We start from the raw sequence: 23,431 nt of genomic DNA, 5'->3' as shown, positions 1-23,431 counted from the left end.
CGACAGTGAGACCAAGCTGTACACACAGCTTGCTAGATGGGACTTATTGTATCTAACGGTAAAATGCTTCCTTTCAGTTTTACACTCCTATGCATGTCTCCTCAGATATAAGCCTCAATTCGTTCCGTGGGCTTACACTCTGGTAAGTGGGTATAGGGTTGAACTCTGGAAGCCACTAGTTCTAGGCATTCAGGAGTTGTCTAGACAACAATAGAATTGGTTGGCAATGCCTTAAGAATTCAAAATGCTATGGGAAGTAGAGCATTTGTCAAACCACTTAGGGGACCACATAAAAATTGATTAGCTATCATGTTGGTCAGATGCTGTTATTTTACGGTAGCTTTTATTTTATGATACTGTTATTTTTTGATAGCAGACCACAACTCACTGGCCCCATCCCTGACCTTGGTGTGTTCAGCTAAAGGTCTGAATAGTATTTACATGTGCATGTGCAGCCTCTTCCCACATGATCAGGACCCCTGCAAAAGGCAACATCCCTGACCATCTACTGCTGTGTACACTCTCTCTCTCTCTCTCTCTCTCTCTCTCTCTCTCTCTCTCTCTCTCTCTTTCAGAATGCATTGAGGTAAGCAGCAGGGCCAATGCTCATGATCCCATTCCTTTGCTCTCCTCATTTATATCCACACATTTATATCCATGTCTATGTCGCATGGAATGAATTTAAAATAAAATAAAATAACTCATGCGAATAAAATCTTTCCCACAAAATAAACACAACAAAATCCAGGCATTCGAAACCTCATTATAATTGTTTTTTGCAACTATAGAGAAAACTGTCAGGGAGAATAAGAAGAAAATGTGAACTTATATAAAGACAAGGTTTCTGCCAATCACAAACATGAAATGAGTAAACAGAATGATAAAGACTTTACAGAAAATGACAGCTGCCTCTTGGTGTCAAGACAATGGGAAAACAATTCTGGATGGCTCATTCAAAACGTAATAAGCATTAGAACATTGCTATATGCCAAGCAGTATGCAAGATAACTGGATTTTCATACCCTGGCCACCTTCGTTTTGTGAAATCTGTCAGAATGAAGGTGTGTATTTGCCACTCACTCTTAAGCAAAATAGAAATATGGGAGAAAACAAATCTGAAAATGTTAACAGAGCAATACATCATTATGGCATAAATTCAATTGTGCAGCTAATTCTTGGGAGAGGAATTCTACAGTAAACCAACTATGAGGTGCTTTCATTACAATGGGATCGATGGTAATAATGCATTCACTTTTATGTGTGTGCAGTGTCCACACGACATCACTGTCCTCAAAATGCTAGCCCCTCTTCAATCCAGACTGACTCCTTCCAGGAAAATCTGATGTTAAAAGTACCTGTCACCCATGACCAATTTGCAATATTTCAATGTTCATCTACAATATTAAGACCCCATCTGAAAGCACCCTGAATATTTGTTTAATATTGTATCTGATTATTATGATACCAGAATATTAAAGCATATAATAGTCATTCTCTTCTTGAGTTCCTTAAGTTTGAGGACAGAGATGCTAATAACTGTATCTTTCTTTTTGCACAGTACCTTTCTTTTGCACAGCACATCCTGAAACATCTTCTAAACTTCCACAAGGTAAAAATAAATAAAATGCTTGATTCCAGAATGGGAATGCTCCTTGGTTTCCAATAGTTTGTACAGATGTTCTCCCAATACAGGAGAGAATAGGAGAGTATAGAAGAGTCCCTACATAAACGTGTGGGGAAAGCTTTGGCCCTCCAGATGTTCCTGAACTACAACTCCCATCAGCCCTAGCAGGCATGTTCAATGACCATGGGAGTTGCAGTTCAGCAACATCTGGAAAGCCACAGATCCCTCACACCTGCCCAAGGTAAAGGTAAAGGTAAAGGGACCCCTGACCATTAGGTCCAGTCATGGCCAACTCTGGGGTTGCGGCGCGCATCTTGGTTTATTGGCTGAGGGAGCTTCTGGGTACAGCTTCTGGGTCATGGGGCCAGCATGACTAAGCCGCTTCTGGCGAACCAGAGCAGCGCACGGAAACACCGTTTACCTTCCCACCGGAGCGGTACCTATTTATCTACTTGCACTTTGGTGTGCTTTCGAACTGCTAGGTTGGCAGGAGAAGGGACCGAGCAACGGGAGCTCACCCCATCGCGGGGATTCGAACCGCCGACCTTCTGATCGGCAAGCCCTAGGCTCTGTTGTTTAACCCACAGCGCCATCCGCGTCCCTCACACCTGCCCTACTTGCACATAACTCCTATATGGAAAGGTTCAGAGCTTTCAATTGTGTCTGTGTCTTTGAGCAGAAGACACATTGCCTTGGGTGCTTCTAAAAATTACATCCTTGTAGTGATATTTCTCCACACCTGCTATGCTGCCATGATTGGTGCAACTGGATTGGCCTCCATTTCTATGCATCAACACACCAGGAGTGACCACTGGGGCAGATGGGAGTAGGGGTCCAGTAACACACAGAGGGCCACTAGCTTCCCAGTCTGGGCTTCAGTTATGCTCAACCTGCGGATCTGAAAATAAGCTCAAATATTGCCAAAACACCATAAACCTCCAGCCATCCCTCCTTCTAAAGGAAACTAAGCCCAGGTGAGCACTGTGCCCCTGGAGCTTCTCACCACCCAGCGAAGTGAGGCACAGAAAACAGTCCCATAATCCTAGAAGATGGAATAGCTTTAATTAGAAAATAAGGCATCCTGTGCCAACGTACCACAGCAGAACTTGGCGAAGTAGCTCTAGTCTTCCTGCTATATTGTTTCAATACCACCACAGCAGTTCCTTACCACGTATTGGCACAGTGGTGTGCACCATCTATAGTTACAACCAGAGGTTTTGCACATGGTGCACAGGCAGAGAGCTGATGTCTACATAAACATTTTGCAAACAAAAATGATTGGAAACATGGCTAGATGATATAGAAATGGCAATCTATTAACAAAGGAACATGTGAGAATTTGTCTTAAATGGAAAAAAAGTATCTGGTTTGAGGGTCTGGGAGTCAGTGAATAAGGGAGAATTAACTAACATAGTAATGGTAAGCACCAGTTGAGAAACAGAGTGTGTTTGTAATATACTTGAGCAATACAATGCAAAGGAAATATTCATCCACATACATTCTTAGGGATGTTTATAATATTCAGGAATAATTTAATGATGAAAGTAAGCCTTAGCATACTAATCATTTGTTGCTATCTGGGGAGATGACAGTTAATTTCTTGCTCTCTTTGTTACGGTTGTTAAAACCTTTTTGTATTGCTTATTGGTTAGCTTCAAAACAATTAAACATGCAACCTCTAAACCCAATATTTGGGAATTATAGCTGTACACAATCCACTGAAAGCAGCAGTGCTTATGTGATCCTTGTTGTGTTCTGCATTTGGATTGTGTGGCCTTAAGTGTGATGTGCTACACTTTTGCTAGCTTTCATTGCCATTACAAAAAAAAAGCCTTAACAACCAGCTTTCGGCCTGCCTTCCATCTCACACCATCTTTTGAGAGAACCAATATTTTTACCCTTCATTTATATTGTTACCTTGAAGTTATTTATAGCATATGATTATGCTTTCTCCTCCAACCACCAGCTTTTTCATTTAGAGACTATAAATAGAGATCCCTTAATCCCCATGCACATGCTTTATCCTCCTGTCATTTTGCAACTCTCTTCTGCATTTTCAATGATTTTTCTTCATCCTTATAAAAGTACCTGGAGCTTCTGCAGAAATATTATTTTTTAGCCCCGAAACAAATATCTCTATAGCACAGGAAAACAAAACAACAACAAAAGCAGAGTGTTCTTTATATCCATGAAGGTATCATTGCAAATGATTTTTCCTGGTATTCCGGATATAAAATGAATCGTTCTCTTTCAGTTTAATGATGAACAGTTGGTTCTCCAATAGGATTGCTCCTCTTCCAGAAAAAGAGGGAGAACATCCACAACACACTGACCTATACTAGTGGGTCGCATCCTGTGTTGTCCATCTGCTTGTGCAACAGAAATTCACTGGACTATTAGTTTCTCTTCTCTACCTCCAGCCCCCTGTATCTCCCCCCAATCAACTCCTAAGGGGCCACCAACCATCTAGAGATGATGCTCCTTTTGTGCAACAGAACCTTCTCATTCCACACAGGATCTCACTCAGCAATATTAAGGTGAGCTCCAACTAAGTCATACACAGAAAAGACTTGGGTCTAAGTTAGTCATACCCATTAATTTCAATGGATCTACCCTGAGTATGACCACTTCCGGATTCAACCCATAACTGCAGTAGTAATAGAATTTACTTGTTGCTCTACAGACTAACAAACACAAAAGGGAAAGATCTCTGCCCTGCAGAGTTACATTCAAAACTGAGGGCAGAAAAGGAAGAATCCTCACAAATGATATGTACAAATGCATTATACGTGTGCTCATTTAAAAGTTAAAAGTTCTATCTTAAAACTCTCATGGGAAACAAAGCTCTATTGGCATGAAAAAGCAACACTTTTCTAGGAAAATTTATGTGACCATTTTTGCAAGTGTTATGAATAAAGAGATACACGTCGCCCACACACTCTTCTGCATAAGTCAGCAACAGCTGAAGCAACCTCATTTACACTTGGCTTATTTTAATCTGATTGACATTTAAGAAATACTGAATGAAACTAGTCTTTGTACTTCTCATAACCAGAGAGAGAAGTTTCAATGGTTCAATAGTGGCTTTTTAAAATCTGCAATTTATCACATTAAAAAACAGTAATCCATTTCACTCGTTGATAGGAAGAATTGAAGGAAAGAATGAATACAGGTGTCATTTTTTTTGCATTGCTTACTGTAAAAATGAATTGAAATGATATGGAAACTAAGGTAGTTCTTTTGGGGGGGGCGGGATGGAGAGTCAACCATAATGACCACAAGCAGCTCTTCCTATAATGATGACCACTGCAGATTTTGTAAAAATAATAATGCTTAATTGTGACTTCTATGAGGACCCATACAAAACCCCAGTCAATGGGTAATCCAAAACAGATTGTCATGCGATAACCCCGTCTCTCCACTGGGTCATTTATCCAAGACAAACTGCTGTCACCACCCACTGAACTATATACTGCAGTAGGACCCTCCTTAAATATGCAAAACTGTGCCGATAAGAGGCAAGAACAAGGAGTGAGTTATATTACCCTGGAATCTGCCAGGACAGAATAGATCAAGTATTTGGAATAACCGTTATATTTATTTAGAAAACCCTTATTTCCTAAACAGAGGTACAATTCTCAGAGTAGTTTAACAATCAACTCCTCCTTCCAATGAACTCTGGGAACTGTAGTTCTGTGAGGAGAAGGGGGGGTCTCCTAACAACTCTTAGTACCCATAATAAACTGTGGCTCATGACTGTCTAGACTGGTATGATACAGGTTTAAATGCATAGTGCTGGTGGCAGGTGTGCCAACTCTTGGAGGCCGACGTGTCTCCGGCCCTGTCAATCTCTGTGGGAAAGGGGCCGGGGCACCTCAATGTGAAGGCGCCTGGTGTGCATCTCACATGTTGTGGCTTCAGTGGCCAGCTCCTCCAGGGTACGCAGCCTTCTCTAGATGACATATTGTGCGCGCATTGCTCGCATGGCATCACACACGCATGATGCTTGCTGCACGTGTGATGTCATGTGCACACAACATGTGCTGGGCCTTCCCAATCTTGGGTTCAACCTGGTGCCTCTTGCAGATGGGACCCTACAGATGATTATAGAATTATTTTTATGGGTTACCGGTCTTGTAAGCGACCTAGGTCTTGAAATACGTCTTTGCAATCTATCAGCATCCCCTTGATTTTGTGGTTTTATTTCTATTAAATTATGTACTGTATTGTCATCAAATTTAAATTTAAATTTAAGATGTAGTTTAGTTCATATACCAAAACCTAATAAACCTCAAATCCGTATTACATTTGAAGTGGGGTTTTTTTACCAGAGTATGCTACAAATACTGTAGTTTGCTGCTGAAGTCATTCGCCTTCAGTGCTTTGCACACTTTTAATAGGCTCTATTTTAAAACCCATTGTTTTCTAATCATTTATGAGAAGATCCACATAACACTTGCCTCCCAGAACTGAGAAATTCAGTGCAGCACTGAAGAAACTGTGTGGGGTTTCACCTGTTCCTGTCACCGTGAACATATCTCTGGCTGGAGATTTTCCTGTTCCTAGTTTTACATATTTTAGCAAAATGATTAAATGTGCCACATTTTTGGCACTCTTTCCCCAATCCTGTTGAACAGGATTTTATGCTATGGCTGATGTCACACTAAAACAGATCTCTGCCCATGCTGTATATCTTTGCGGCATTTGTTTCTGTCTGGGGTGTTGGTACAGTGACCATCTGTCCTCCTTTACAAAGGACAGGCCTCTTTCTGAAGGGTTGCCTGATTCAAGTCCGGTTTAATAGTAAAGAACCATAAGGGAGAGAATTGACCTTGAAGTTGTACCTGAGCAGCAGGCTGAGAAGGTACAAAGGTAAGTAGGAACAGATTGGTGGAGAGAAGAATTAGCTTGCTAAGTCAGGTTCTGGCTAGAATGTCCTACTAGAGCAGATAATATTTCTAAGCAATATCTATGGCCATTATGTTGAAATTAAGGAATGTGGTAGAAATGTGATTGAGCTCACATTTTAAGGTGAACTTAACCTAATTTGCACCTTCCAAAACAATATGCAAACCAAACCACAGCCATCCCTAAGTCGGCTAGATAGGATTTGTTCCATATATAGTTTTAGGTCTCGTTTTATTGCTGTTTTATATTTGGTTTTAAAGTTTCTTGTTATTTGTTTTTTTCTTCTGTGTGACACTACTGTGTAAAAAGCTACAAATAAAAACAATAAGCCATCAACATCATTGCCAACATCCTTTGATACTTGCGCTTCTCTGGATTTTGCAATGCAGTCCTCCAGCCAAGTAATGCATATAACTAGAGTGAAGTGTGCATATTAGTGAAAATAATGCACTATATTGGAGAAAATCACTCTGCAAAAATGAGTGTATTGGTAAAAAGATGCATATAAAGGTATGTATATTATGACAACTTTGCACTGAAATGCTGGTGAATTTTCATGAGGGCTTTTTTTGAAATAAAAAATCCGCAAACTGTTGTGGAAGCATGGGGAACCGAATTTAAGATGGGGGAAATGGCAAAATGGTCATATTTGCCCATCCCTAGTTGAAACTGGAGGCAGGTGAAGAATGGAAAAGCATCAGAAAGGATCCATATATGAGTCTTCACAGCTGGACCCAGCAGGTTTATGAGATTCCCCTCCCTGGGATTTGGCAGTTTTCCCTGTATTTCCTTGCTCCTTTCCTAGAATGTCCTCTTATTGGTCAATTTGCCCAAATTTGAGTTACCTTGAATTAGGACTGTATATACTTCTGCTTGAGTGGAAGTGAATGGTATATGCTGTAGTTGAATATTTGCGTCTATTGCGGTATAGGGTGCTAAAAATTTAATCTGACTGGTTTGTTTAATTGTATGATTGATTATACGATGGTTAGGAAGAGTTGATTTATTTATTTTTTGCCCAATTGTCAGTTATGTTATATAATTGATTTTCATTTGCAATATTTTACTTTCTGATGTTTAGTGGCACTTTTGTTTAGTTTTGAATTTTCCTTGTATTTTTGTAACTGATTATGTCTAGTGTTTATTTTGTTTTATAGAATGAAGGAATTCCATGGGTTCTTTTTGTTGTTGTATCTGTTGTTTATTTAAGATATTTTAACCAATGTTGTAAAGCACTGAAGAGTTTTGATGAAATGTAAGTGGTATATAAGTTGTGCAAATAAATAGTTGGACTAGATGATCCTTGTTATCCCAACTCTACAATTCTATGATACTAGCATATAAAAACAGGGGGGGGAAATAAAAAGTCCTTTTCCTGTTAACTTGTTGAGAATATCTTCTACATCAGGCAGGGGAATAATGTTCTCTTATAATTTTTATTCATAGCTCTTGGACCTACACACATTCTTAATTTCTTATTTCTCAACTTGTCTCCCTTTATTCTCAACTTCAAGCCTCACAATAGCAAATTGCTTTCTTTTGATTTGTTATAATTTTGCATTTTGGAACCTGGTTTCTTAATCTTTCCTCTCATTTGTTTCCATCAAGAGCTGCAATTCATATGATATGGCATCATTAAATACAGATATAACCCTGAGAACAAATATGCAGCTATCCTCAATAGTCTTTTTTTCCTTTTTTAACAAAAAAAAAGTCAGTACTTTTTGTTAATCTGAAAATGCAACAGTGAGGAAATGCCTTGAAGAAAACAATGACAGCAAGTACTGTATTTTTTGCTCTATAAGACTCATTTTTTCCCTCCTAAAAAGTAAGGGGAAATGTGTGTGCGTCTTATGGAGCGAATGCAGGCTGCGCAGCTATCCCAGAAGCCAGAACAGCAAGATGGATTGCTGCTTTCACTGCGCAGCGATCCCTCTTGCTGTTCTGGCATCTGAGATTCAGAATATTTTTTTTCTTGTTTTCCTCCTCCAAAAACTAGGTGCGTCTTGTGGTCTGGTGCATCTTATAGAGCGAAAAATACGGTAATGAATCCATCCTTTAGGTATACGTTACCTAAATAAATATACATTACCTATAATTCTTTTTTGCTGTTTATATTCATGAAGTCTCACTGTGGTAATTTCCATTCTCTCCTCCATCACTTGTGTGCCAAGGTATGAATGTTGCCATTAAATTATTCATCACAGCACAAATTCAAGAAAGCTTGTATTTAGAGGAATCTTGTGTTTGCTACTCTTGTAATTTGAATACAATTGCATGCATTTTACGCAGCTCCCAAGTAATTTTTTTACAATTTTGTATAGGGCTGTCAAAATAGCAGGGCTCGTGTCTGTGTTCATGATTGCTTAGTAGTAAGATCAGGTTGCATAAAGCGAAAGTAAGGATGAAACAGGCTTGTAGAAAGCTGAAAGCCTGGTCCTATGATCAGTTGAACTTGGGCAAAAGGACCAATTCTGGCAACATTATTATTATTATTAAGCAACTATTTTACTTTTAAAAATACAACTGAAGGCGTCCCTGTTGAGGGAAGTTTTTAATGTTTGATGCTGTATTGTTTTTAATATTTGGTTGGAAGCTGCCCAAAATGGCTGGGGAAATCCAGCCAGATGGGCGGGGCATAAATAATAAATATTATTATTATTATTATTATTATTATTATTATTATTATTATTATTGGACCCTGACTGGTTTTCCAGAAGTATCTGCCTGCTTACCTGCTCCTCCCCTCTTTGAATTCAATTTGATTATATTTTTGACTAAGAAAACAGTGCAGGTAGCAACAGAAGCAACCAAGTGCCACCCATATTATTAGCAAAATGCCAATGTTGTTGAAGTTTTATGTTGTTTTCATAGGTAGTTTGCATAATATGCTCTGTATTTTGTTATTTTATCATTTTAATATGTTTTAATGTACACTTTTTTAATCAGATGGTGATTTATAAATATTCTTATACATATTACAACAGCTACAAATATCAAACAAACGTGCTCCTATTTTCTTTATTGGCAAAAGATGCTCTCCTAAAATTTCCAAATGCTTCTAACAGTGTCTCAGTAACACTACAACAATCCTGCAAATTAGGGTCATATTTACAATATTCATATTACAGATGTGGCGGTGGAGGGTCAGAGATATAGCTTTTCTTAAAAGCAATGTAGCAAGCTGTTGCTATTAATAATAATATTTACACTATACCATCTGCGTACTTGGTACTTTGCAGAACGGTATGGGGGGGAGATATTTTTCTTTCCTGTGAGGTTTGCAATTAAATTATTGATGGTAGAGGGAGCAACTGAGAGAGGGATCAGAAACTGGAAAGGAAAAACAAATTTCACTTGGATGATGTGGCCATTGGGAACTTTTCAGCGTTTTTCAGAAGGGGCGAGACACGGATGCTGAAGAATTCTGATGGAAATTGAAAACTAAGCAGAAGTTGCTGCAGTGTACGTGTTTGTCTGTGGTCAGGAAAATAAACCAGCCAAGGAAATATAATCAGCATTGATTCACAACATTGCTTTTAAGTCTGCAAAACATATAAGTATTTAATGACTATTTTTTGCATAGTTTTGATGTTTCCTGTGCAATGAAATGAATGTAAGATATGCAAATAGTTATGTACCTTATGTTAAATAGTGGACAGCCAGATGAATTATGTAGTATTTGGTGGAAACCGAACTGCAGCAGAACAGAAACGGCATTGGTTGCGATGGGTACAAGTTGGAATGTAAATCATCACCACCTTACGTCTGTGGTGAGACATAATATGTCACAGAATTATTATTTCATATTTGTGGAAATTTTAAAATACCATTCAGGTACTGAAGGAGTATGTAAGTGTGGTAGCGGCCAGTGTGGTGGTGCACAGCTGCTCTTCTGACACTGGAGTTGCTGCTGGTTACCATGGATGGGAAAAGGGCTGGGGTGGGACATGGCAATGATGAGGTTGGGGCTGCACAGACGCACTACTGGAACCAATCCATCCCATTGTGTCCTCCACCTCCTTCCCCTTCACCCACTCCCTACCAGGTACCAGTGAAGAGGGGGCAGCTCTATCCCATCCCACTGGCCCAGGGTCGGATTTAGGTTTGATGAGGCCCTAAGCTACTGAAGGTGAAGGGGCCCTTTATATGCCCAGCTGTCCTTTGTCAACAACAAATTGTCGCTGTTATTTGTGTTGAATATATGCTATATGGTAATTTATGGACTTAATAGATATCTAAAGCCATTTGCACATAACAAATAGGAGCTTTCACAACACAAAACACTGTTGCTGTATGTAGGTTATATTTTATTGTTTTTTTTATCTTATATTTTGGAAATGTACATCCAGGGTTTTTTTCCTTTAATTTTTTTGGGGGGCCCCCAAGAGAGTGGGGCCCGAAGCTATAGCTTGTTTAGCCTATACGTAAATCCAGCACTGCACTGGCCACTGCTACATAAGTTAAAATACAGCTCAAACTCTCTCTCCCACCCAACATTTGTGCATTGAAATATGTATTCCGACATATGTATTTCAATAGAGGTTATATTTTATCTTATTTTAAAATGTTTACTGTGGGAAAGGGAAAACATTCCTCCATTCCTCAATAATGCCACTAATAGACTGTGGGTAAGAGAGATGTTAAAGCAATGGGATGAATACAATATTATGTACAGTGCTTTTTTTCTTTAAAAAAATATGTTTAGGGAGTACACTCATTTTCCTACTTATATTGAAATACTGCCCCTCAATGACACCAAACTTAGATTTACAAAATGTTTAGGGGTATGCTTACCCTTGCATCCCCCCAGAAAAAAGTAGTGATTACGTACTTAGTTTCTACTAGGAATGACATCTATGACATAAAGCCAAACATAAGGGAAAAGGTGTGCCCCCATGTCCCAGAAGACTTTCCTCAGAAAGGCCTACCAGGCGCCGACAGTAACATATTTTGGTGTTAAGCGAAGACCTTTTTGTTCACTCAGGCCTTTTAACACCTTAATATACATATTAAAGCCAACATTCATTATCTTTTTAGTTTCTATTCTTGGCAGTATTGAGCACTGTATTTTTACCCCACCCCATCGCTTGGTTGGCTAATCTATTTTGGGTCTAAGGACCACTTTATAAACATTTGAAATAAGCAAATAAATCCAATTATAGTCAGCACTGTTTTTCTAGAAAAAGAGGTGCCAGAACTCACCATGAGCACTTCCCTTGTTTTTTTAGAATGGCAATGGCGCCTACCTGAGAGGTGCCAGAACAGAGTTCTGGCTGAAAAAAAGCCCTGATTACAATGCACACCTAATGACACTTTCCCTTATAAGGCAGCTAGATGTTTTTATTTATTTGTTAGTTTAAGGTAGCTGAATATCACTTAATTATTGGCATTTCTAGACAGAGCACATAAAAAAGCAATCTATAGAAAATGGGACAACAACAAGAAAACCTAGTAAAAAATAAAAACTGTAAAACCGAACACTACGTGAAATGCTAACTTTTTGCTCTTGGGGTTAGTGAATTTCCACTAGAAAGGTCTATGCTAGGAATTGGGAGGGGGGGAGCTGTGTGTGTGTAACATTGCTTAGGCTGGATGCAGAAGTCAACCAAGGTGTCCCCTAAAAATAGGCAATGGACATATCCCTAGTCATCAACGTTAGCCAGGATAATGTGTTCTTTCTGACAGCATATTTCAATTTGGTCTTCTTCCTCTACCCAAATGGGAGTTGAACAGCTGGTATATTTCAGTACGCATTGTTTATTTTGTGGTGTGGTGTGGTTACTTGTTTTCATTTTATTTTATGTTCTGTAGCGCCCTGCTATCAGTGTTGAAAAAGGGTGGGTGATAAAAATTTAAATGCATGCCAACATATAAAGCTGGAACCAGTTTACCCGTGAGACTGCCTTGCCCAGTATGTGCCCACTCGACTGCCTCAATCAGCGGAATGGGTGCTCTTATGCATACCACATAATACCCAGCACCACATCTGTAAGAACTCAATAGTTTAATGAGACACTTTGGAACTCCCTGCCTATTGATATCAGGCCTTCACTGTATTCCTTTCGGTGCCTGCTGAAGACATTCTTATTTAGACAAGCCTACCTGGATGTTTAAAGAGAAGCGGGTGGCGCTGTGGGTTAAACCACAGAGCCTAGGACTTGCCGATCAGAAGGTCGGCGGTTCGAATCCCCGCAATGGGGTGAGCTCCCGTTGCTCGGTCCCTGCTCCTGCCAACCTAGCAGTTTGAAAGCACATCAAAATGCAAGTAGATAAATAGGTACCACTCCGGCGGGAAGGTGAACGGTGTTTCCGTGCGCTGCTCTGTTTCACCAGAAGCGGCTTAGTCATGCTGGCCACATGACCCGGAAGCTGTACGGCAGCTTCCTAGGCCAATAAAGTAAGATGAGCACCACAACCCCAGAGTCGGCCACGACTGGACCTAACAGTCAGGGGTCCCTTTACCTTTACCTGGATGTTTAGAAAGTTTGCAGGGGTTTTCAATTGTTTTAGTCTACTTTATTGCAGTCTTACCCTCCTGTATGTTTTAAATTATGAATATAAATTTTCAAGTGATCATTTTATTATTTTACCTTTTTCGTAAAGCTCTGAGGTTTTTTTCTACAGTCAGGTGGTATGTAGATAAAAAAGAAATTATGCAGATAGATCAATAGATATATATATATATATACAGGCAACTGCTTTAACATATACGTTTCTTATACTATGAAATCACTTTTAGAGGCTTCATAGGACTATATATATATATATATATATATATATATATATATATATGAGAGAGACCTGCTTACAAATCCTTATACATTGTCATCATCAGTCAGGATATTGTGTTCTTTCTGACAGGGCATTTCAATTTGGTCTTCTTCCTCTGCCCAAGCAGGAGTGAGGTATACCCTCGGGCATCTCATTTTACTCTAAAGCAGTGGGGATAAAAGGGTTGTCGCATCTGCAACCAACACACGTTTTGGAACAATATCGCTGTCCCCTCAAGAAGCAGTTATCTTTGCGCTGCTCTGGCAGCAGGAAGGAATCTGTGGTTTTTCTTGACTGTTACTCTTCTCTATTTAAACTACTAGAAATAACTCAAAAATGACAGAATGCTCCCTCTATAAATAATCATTCCGGTGTAGAGTTATATTAGGAGGTAACTCAGATGGTATGATAACGCCTAACCAACTAATCTTAGACCTGTAATGCCATAAGATATAAATAAACGAAGCTAAGAATAACTGACCCAGAGGAGTCAGGCTGTTCTAGAGGACTACTCTGTAGATCAGCATCCAGTATAGAATAATTCCTGTCAACTTATTTCATCAGGGCGTCTCTCCCTCCCTCCCTCCCTCCCTCTCTCTGTTTTCCTTTAAAGAAAACAATGTGAGCATGTAAAGACATGGAGAAAAAATCCAGATAATAAATGCAACTATCCCTGACCAGTTAAACTGAGGTGTTTTATTATTAGGGACCAGCCAAGCAGTTGAAGAACATGCAATGTAACTGCATAACTAACACTTTCTATAATTTGGTATACCGCTTCAATGGTATTTGTACAGTAATAAATATCAATGTATGTGCATTTGTATCCATGACATGCACAGCTACTCAATACCCATTTATAATAAGCAAGTGATTTCCCTCATTCCCCCCTTAACGTGATACAAAACAGAAGAAAAGGAAGGACTAATGGATTACAGATTATGTTCAAAGGATAGGAGTAATGCTCAGGAATAGCACTGTCGTACTTTGCTTTTCCACACATCATTCCTGTGAGATAGGCTACTGTTTTTACTGCAGTGGTACCTTGGTTCTCAAACTTAATCTGTTCCAGATGTCTGTTCCAAAACCAAAGCGTTCCAAAACCAAGGTAAGCTTTCCCATAGCAAGTAATGCAAAGCGGATTCATGCATTCTAGACTTTTAAAAACAACCCCTAAAACAGCAATTTAACATGAATTTTACTATCTAACGAGACTATTGAGCCATAAAATGAAAGCAATAATCAATGTACTGTACTATAAAATAAATAAGACAATATTGTGATAAAAATTAAATTATTATTTTTTTCTTACCTGCACTGATGATAATCATTGTTTATCGATTCTGCAGTCACACAATCAATCAGTAGCTGAACTGGGTTCCACACAGTCACAAACACAAATTAACCGAAAAGGCCTCAAAAAACAAACAAAATAAATAGCAAAAACAGGAGCACCAAACTTCTGTTCTGGAAGTCCATTTGACTTTCAAAATGTTTGAAAACAAAGGTGCAGCTTCTGATTGGTGCAGGCACCCTGGAAACAATAGCCGACAACCACATCGAACATTCGGCTTCCGAAAAACATTTGAAAACCGGAACACTTACTTCCAGGTTTTTGGCGTTTGAGAATCAAGACGTTTGAGTACCAAGGTGTTTGAGAACCAAGGTACCACTGTATTCCCATTTCACAGGCAGGGGAAGCAAAACAGCATTCCTGTGCTCTGCTATAGGCCCCTCAGCCCCGCTTATGCCTGTGAACTGAAGTGCACAGCACTGCTGCTTAATATGCTGAGGGGTAGCATCCTGCTTAAAGTGTACATACCTGAGGAATACAGGCTTCTTGGGGCCTAACTACAGATTTTAACGAAGTTCCATGTTTGGAATTCCCAACATAATTTTCTTCTTTGAAAAGCAAGGACTAATTTCGATCACAGCTGCAGATTTCCCTCCACACCAGTTCCATCACTTAAATATCACCAAGGGTTGGGGGAGCAGGGAGTTGCTATTAGCCTTTGAAGGAAAAACACACAGAGAAACAGGCAAGGAAGGAAACTGGAAGGAAAAAAATTTTTTGTTTTGACTATGGCAGACCAACACGGCTACCTATCTGTAACTGAAACACAGAAACAGGGTTTTTTTTGGGGGGGTGATATTCTCCCCGCCCTCTCATGGCTCATCACAGCTCCAGAATGTGCTTTGGCCCTCAACTAAAATCCAATCACCTGTAGCAGGGATGGGAATGTTGCTGGACCAAACTTCCCATCACTCATGCCCATGGGTCATGCTTGCTGGGCTGAAGGGATACAGGCCACATCTGGAGGGTCATGGGTTCTCCAGCCTGTGATCTATGCAGCAGTCTACAGGAAGCACATATGCTATGGCAATCAAAACACGTTATTTTGCAAAGGTTTCTTCTTTTCTGTTTCATTCAGGCTTTTTCTTGCTGGGGGTGTAGGGTGTGGGAGAGTGAGGGTGAGGGTGAGGGTCAGGGGAAGGGAGAGTTGCTCACTGTGCCTCTGCATGAGTCCTGGCCAGGAATATACACTTAGCCAGGCTAAAAATGGCCATCTCCCATGCCATGGAAGGTTAGCCCAGTTCTTATCCACACACAGATGACACGCCATTTAGCTTGTGTAATCATTCCCAATTCTTGTATTTATTTATTTATTTATTTTTATATACTGTGCTATGGCTAAATAGATAAATAAAACTTTGAATGAATGAACCGGAAAGGGGCTAGTGAATCCATCAAGCCGATGGCCGCACGGTCCCAGGTAGGCTGAGCAAGATGAGTTGCTGCAGAACAAAGTGGTTGCAAGGGAAGAATGCATGAACTCTCCTCTAGCACTTGCCATATCAAGTTCCCATCAAGTCAGTTTATCCTAGGCTGGATCCCAGATAACAGAAAGCATAGAAACAAACAAACAAACAAACAAACAGCTCATCTCCTCGACATAAAATTCAAAAATATGAGTCACAAAACCGAGCATATTCCTAGGCAACCACTATGGGAGAAAGTAGTTATCTGCTATCAACCCTATGCCTTAACACATCTTCCAGCACCCTTTTTTTCCTGGTTCCATTAATAGACAGATGACTTTCTCCAATGAGAGGCCTTGTGATATATGTGTAGCAAGCTATAGCAGTGAACAAATGATCACATCCTGTTTGGGGGGGGGAAATTTGGGGGAGGAATAAAATGTTAAAGCAAACTCTTCTTGAAATTTTCCTTTATTTCAATATGAGTTTTCCTGCTAATAGAGTTAACAATAAAAGAGATTGTATTCAGTTCTGACCATTATTAAGGGATCTACCACTCCCCAGTGTTTTGTATCAGCAACATTTTCTACCATTTTTGTAAGTGAGGAAAGAGAGGACACATGATGCTCATTCATAAACACTGCTGCTTAGCTTGAATGGGGATAGTTTCAATGGCACATGCCTGGAAATATGTATGATGGGAGCATGTGCATTTGGGACTTTCTCCAAATGGCTTGGGTTGAAAAACAACAACTCCAGATTGTCTCACAAGTGGTCTGTGTGTGCAGCCTTGGATAATGCACCAAGTTTGGAAGCACATCCTATAGGGTTTTAATGGTCCTCGGTTATGGCATCCTCACTGGGGGGCCCTAACCTGGAAGAGAAAAATACATGCAATCTGAGAACTATTTGACCTTCTTGGATATTCTGTGCAAAGTAAAAAGGGTAGCACTATTAGGCCAATGGGCCCCTTGCAGGTCTTTGCCAACCTCTGGAACCAGCCCTGATGTGCAACGTATGTGCAGTTTTGAGACCCAAGGAATAAAGCTGAATAAAGGATATGCGCTCAGCAGTTTACCAACCTGTTGAAAAAGAGGCTGGAATAATACCTTGGCACAATGAAATGTGAGGAAGAGGACAAATAAGTATGTACTTAACTTGCAAACAGCAGAAGCAAAACAGCATTTCTGGATGCCTATATGCAGCAATACCAGGCAAGAGTTGCCACAGCAGAATAGTGACAGGAAAAATACTGTACCTCAATAAGAAACACAAAACTGTGCAGCCGAAAAGCAGGTGGATGGGTTTCTCATAAGCCTGGCCAAATTTGAAAGGTGCCTTCTGTTTGGTCAAATGGAGTGAAGACAATTGCAGAGGAGGACATATTTTCAATAGCTTGGCTCCTCCACTTGAGCAATTTGCTTTTCTGCAGTGTGGCAACTGCGGTTGGATTGCTAAATCAGTCTGGTCGAGTAGCACAGCTAGGGCTGGCCCTCAGGTCTCCAGACCCCTCACCACTGCTCCTCAAGACCATCAGAAGACAGGGGCAATGGCAAACAAACCTGGTGTCAGCATGCCAGTCACCAGCCCCACCCTATGAGCTGACACTGATTGCCACAGCACCCTCTATTTATTAATTTTCTAAATGCTTTATCATCAGGGGGCAGTGGCCAGCCAGGCAAATATATGGCTACATATATGTTATTATTTTTTGCTTTTAAAAATTTATCATCCTTTTCTACAACAAAATAGGGCTTCTTCCCAGGTAGATGTGCTTAGCAGCAAGGAAGAAAAACAACATTTTACTCTTATACTCCATAAGTGGTGCTATGACTGAAGCGAGTTCAAAATGTAAAACTGCATGTGCTCAGAGACTTTCTTTTCTGCCTCTTTTAATTCGGGTTAGCCAAATGCTTTTGTTCTGACATATCAGGAAGGTAAGAATGACTATAAAGCATGGAACGGCAGTGTGCGTGGGGGAGATAAATGTTAATTGGGTGCTTTACAACTGAAGTACGGTAAGTTAAGAAGGCCGTAAGTTCAGCATCCAAAATTACCTAGGTGCACTACTGATTTGGTGACCCAACCATCTGCACATACTCTGGTCACGCTCCAACTCTTCTGCGATTTGTTTGAATAATGTCTCAGAATAGCCCACCTCACAGGGTTGTTGTGATGATAACATGAGGAAAGGAAAACCACGTGCCCCACCTTGAAGTCCTTGGAAGATCACTGGGGTATCAATGCAGTAAATAAACAAATATCAGCCATGGACGCCAACTTCATCTTCCTACAGTGCTGCAAGCCACCACACCCTTTTCTCTGCTGTTTGGTCTTGCTAACTTACTTTAAGTTATACACTGATGCAACAGTCCTGAGCCTAGCTATCTATACTTAGATCCCACACATTCATGTGAGTGACAGAGAGAGCTAAGGGAGAACTGGGTGCATCACAGCAGCTTTTTGAAATAAACATTTTAAAAAGAAACTAGTATCTCTCTCTATCTTGGTGGAAATTCATTTTCTGATCCTTGAGCTAGTGGGTGTTGGAAGCTGTTACTCTCTAGCTTTTCTTTTCTTTTTACTGAAGAAATTTACCACCTGATTTAAAAAAACAAAAACAAAATAATAATGGTCATGCCATTATTATCACACAGTAACATGCAAGTGCCTTTATTTAGCACCCTTCTAGAATGCCTTATTCATAACCTGATTTCTGATTGCTACCTCTCCGGTTCATCCCATTCATAATAGGCGCTGCAGACAGAGAGGGAGGCAAATGGAGGAAGCAGTAATTAAGGGAATTCTAGAACTGCTGCTTCAAATGACAGCAATATTTCACGAGCCTCGTAGCCTCAGAAACTCCTGTGACAGTTTAGTTTGTGAATGTGTATCCAGTGCCAACCCATTCCATTTTATTTTTTAAGATTGAGTCGTCTGAGCTGAGGAATGCTTGTACAATTTATTTAAGGCTTTGTGACTGAAACAGAACCCATTTAGTATGCACTTCATTTGTGCAAATTCCTAATTGTTTTTCGTGGCTGATGGTAGGTGGTGTAAATATGCCATGTTGCGTTTCTGGCTAAAGGAACTGTTTATCCACCACAATTAATGCACAGGAGAGAACCTTCCTTATGCAATCCGAACACTAGTCCATCTAGCTCAGGACTGTCTACACTGAATAACAGCTCTCCAGGGTTTGAGGGGTTTCCTCAGCCAAACCTAGAGAGGGCAGAGATGGAACCTGGGGCTTTTTACCTGCAAATCATATGCACCACCATTGTGCTGTGGTCCCTTCCCACATCCTTAGTACATGACAAGCTACAGAGCAATGTAAGCAATTATATCGTCCCCCAAAGAGTGCAGTGCACAGCCATTCATGTGAAAAAGAAAACCAGCTCATTTTTTTAACACACATCCATACAGAAGCAAGGCTCACCAATTTCAACGGAACTTAGTTTTGAACCAAGTGCGCATATAATCATCACATAAGGTAAACAAGATGAACCAAGTAAATCCTAGCATTTGATGGTTGATGGATTCACCATCAAAGCTGCCAACTTTTCACTGGCCTGGTTCAAATGACTTAAGTTTTAAAGCAGCCTGGCAGGCAGGAAGTCACCATGGAGATAAAGTGAGAGGAACTGCTGTGGGGCCCGGATATTGTTATCCAGAGACTCACACAATCAAGGTCAGGGAAAAAGGATTCACTCCAATGCTTTCTCATCCAGGTATCCAAACTGTACATCATGAAGGTAAAGAAGCATGTGGAATTTTAAGTCTGTGTTACATGAAAAAATTCATTAGGTTGCTCACAAGATTTTTTTTTAAAGCGGGATCTAACGGCTGGCACCTGTGGTCAAAAAAGCACAGGCAATATGCCAAGTCCCTTGAAATTCCTTGTGACCAGATGGGATGCACATACCCAATCCATGAGCTCTACACTGAGCAGACTGGAGCCCTCAGCGCCATGTCTGCCTGGGTCTCTTCCAGGACAGACAGGGAAAGCAGAAGCATGCGGTTACCCAGAAACAGCAGGCAAGCATTTTGGCAGTTGCCAGGCAACCTTCTCTACATGCTTTCTCCTGCCCCGACCTCCTCCAGATGAGAGCTGAAGGTTCTTGATCAGCTGTGTAAGCAGAATTGATAGCAGCAGCCAATAGTAAGAATACCCTGGGACCTACTCTAGGTTCATGCTCTTCTAGCTGGTGGCCTTGTTGTTTTCACACCACTGCTTCCTTAGTGCCTCCTTGCTGTTTGGTCCCCTTTGCTTCACCAGATCTACCTTCCTGAAATCCCTGCTGTGCCAGCTCCACCACTGCATGCCCATCAGGACCTCTCTTTCTTAGGCCCTCCTGGTCTGTTGACGTGTTTCCCCTTCAGGTCTACCTAACGTCAACACGGACTGGCAGTAGCTCTTCAGGGGTTTTAGTCTAGCTCTACCTGGAGATGCCAGGGATTGAACCAGTTGTTCTACCACAGAGCTATGGCCCTTCCTAACTCTCCTTTCTTCTCCAAGTGACATAAGTACTCTTTAAAAAAGCACTATTCAAGTGGACACAAAGACCTTGAGGATAGCTCAGTCAGTAGAGCATGAGACTCTTAATCTCAGGGTTGTGGGTCTGAGCCCCACGTTGGGTGAAATCTTTCTGCATTGCAGGTGGTTGGACTAGGTGATCATCAGGGTCCCTTCCAACTCTACAATCTGACGATTCTATGATTCTAACCCCACAATGGACACACCCTTAAAAGATTTATTGCAAGAGGGAGAGAAGGGCTGGCTATAAAGACCTAGAAACTTTATTATCCTGTCAAGCCGTTCCAACAGATGGCAATACGTAGAAGAGCACTGGTCAAACATTTAGGGATCATGCAACTTTATCTGTTGTACAGAAGAGATGATTTTGGCAGATGATGATTCTTGTGTCACAGGCCTCCAGGAGTTTGAAAAGCTACACCTGCCCAAAGTCCCTTTTCCATACATCTGTTTGGTATAGGAACCCAACAATGTAATCCTAATCATGTCTGCTCAGGAGCAAGTTCCACAGTGTTCAGTGGGACTTGCTCTCAGGTAAGTGGGTATACAAAGGCGCCAGCTTGTGAGGGCGATGGGGGATGGGGGACGTGCCGTCCACAATGTCGGGAGAAGCCAGAGGTAGAGCCAAACCTAGCAGCTGCACAGCTTCAATGGCTTCTACTCCACCTCCTCCTGGCACTGCCACTGGTGGGAGGCTGCATCAACACTCCTTCCCCTCCGTGGCAGGAGCAGGGGGAGCTGGCCACTATAGCCACTCTGCGCTCGGCTCTGCCTCTGCACTTTTTGGACATGGGGGCAGCCCCCACCCCCAATAGACTGGGGCCCCAAGGAGCTGGCGCCCCTGTAGGTATAGGAGCACAGTCTTAATGTTGAAACTTGCTCGTCCCTAAGGGAGAACTCTGTCCAACTTTCCTCACTTTTCTTAGCCTATGATAAACCAAGACACACCAACAAATCCATAAGTCCCGCAGGGTCCCAAAATGCCCGTGTACCCAATTTAGTTTTCAAAATGCCAACTCACCCCATCCCCAATTAAATATAGAAACATTGCTCCCTATACTGTCAGCGCACTGGCACATCAAGCTCAGTACTGTTTACACGGACAGGCAGCAGCTTCTCCTGGTTCCAGGCAGGAGTCTTCCCCAGCCCTACCCAGAGATGTCAGGGATTGAACCTGGCACTTCCTGCATGCAAAGCAGACACTCTGCCACTCTGCAATGACAGGCACTCCCCTCTTTTTGCTATGAACTACTATCCGCACAACAATTCTCACCACAACCTTTGAAGAGGAGATGGGCAGCTGTGCACCCAGCAAACCTGCACCCTCAGCAATCCAGGTGCACCTACATAATACACAGCGACAATTGTAGGGCCAATGGAGGGCATACACTGCATTGTGCTCACCTTCACATGGAGAAAGGTCCTGGTGCTTCAACAGAAGCCCAACAGGCAGAACTCAACAGGTATAACCTTTCCCTAGCATGGGGATACAGTGATGGATAAAGCTTCAGCTACTGGTTTCTACCTGCTATGCATTAAAGGTACAGAAAAGGGTACTTTAAAAATGCACATGGCACAAACCATAATTTGAACCTACAAAAATAAGGTGGGAGTAATTAGGAAATAAAAGTGCTTTTCAGGGTTCTCACTACAGCATGCTTCCTACAGTTCTTATTCAAACTGCCCAGCTGAGCATACCCATGAGATTCCATCACTATGCTTAGTTTTACTTATAAAACAGGAAGGGCAACAGATTATCACATATCCTATATCATAAAATCCCATAGAGATCAACAGGTGCCCTGGGAGTATGGACATTGTAATGGGCAGGCTGTCAACCAAACATTTGTTTCCTCTCCATTAATTATGGTTGCAGCCACTTGAAGGCTTGAATAAGATTATGCAACTGATCAGACATTTCAGATGAGCAAGCCTTACACAATTTAAAATGAATGAAAGGAGTTACGGCATGAAAACGAAAAACTTCATTGTGATTTAAGAATCAGTACTGTACCACTGTAGCACCACACAGTGCCAAGCAAGTACTGTGTCTTGTATTCGGGAGCATTTATGTATTTCTCAATTTATTAAAATGTGTGTCCAAAAACAATAATACTTTTCCTATGGCCTCATCAGCTTCTGTGATTTTTACATGCCATGCATTGCAAACAGGTGGTTACAGAAGCCAGGAGAGCTTCTAAACCTGGAAAGGGGGGTGGTTTCAACAATTTGGTAACTGCATCTTTAAAACACCTGTTCACTAGATACTTTCAGCGAGTCATTGCATCCAACTTTCACTTCAATGTTCCCAAAAATGTTTCAAACCTTGGAAAGGAACTACAAATCTGGTACAAACAGATGCACTTTAGAACTAAGCTTACAAGGCACCACTAGGGAATCAGAAAAGCATGCTAGCAGAAATCTTTCAGTGTCTGTGATTTTCAGAGATAATATTACAGAAGACAGCTTTAAGCCTATTTGCACCAGATAGGATGAGTTACATCTTCCAGTTCTTAGCTGTTGTCCACTGGTAAATTCCACTCCCCCCCCCCAAAAAAAAGCTGAGAAAACCTGAGTAGCCCTAGCAACTGCAATAGAGGTCTGAGCCTGTACAGGAAATCAATTTTTAGGATTGCAAACAGCTACCAAAACCCTAAGCCCCACTGGTTCAGATGGCTATCTTAGTGTGGTTAGGAGTGCAGGCTTACTTCCAAACAAAAATGCTTCATAATACAACCACCCCTCAAGCCCACTGTAAGCAAGACAGGAAAATGCAAAAGAAAAGAAAATTACTTTCTTTTGCTTGGAAACTAGCATTCCCAGAGGGG

General features: G+C 41.0%; 1 protein-coding gene across 10 annotated transcripts in view; it reads right to left on the bottom strand.

Annotated features, from left to right (window-relative positions):
- The window catches only part of HDAC9 (histone deacetylase 9), a 472,213-nt gene that overhangs the window by 248,303 nt on the left and 200,479 nt on the right, over positions 1–23,431 (bottom strand). The window lies entirely within an intron of this gene.

This window comes from Podarcis raffonei, chromosome 12, assembly GCF_027172205.1.
Source record: "Podarcis raffonei isolate rPodRaf1 chromosome 12, rPodRaf1.pri, whole genome shotgun sequence".
In the NCBI taxonomy this organism is placed as follows: domain Eukaryota; kingdom Metazoa; phylum Chordata; class Lepidosauria; order Squamata; family Lacertidae; genus Podarcis; species Podarcis raffonei.
The sequence above is the reverse complement of the archived record's forward strand: the minus strand, read 5'-3'. Positions and strand labels throughout refer to the sequence as shown.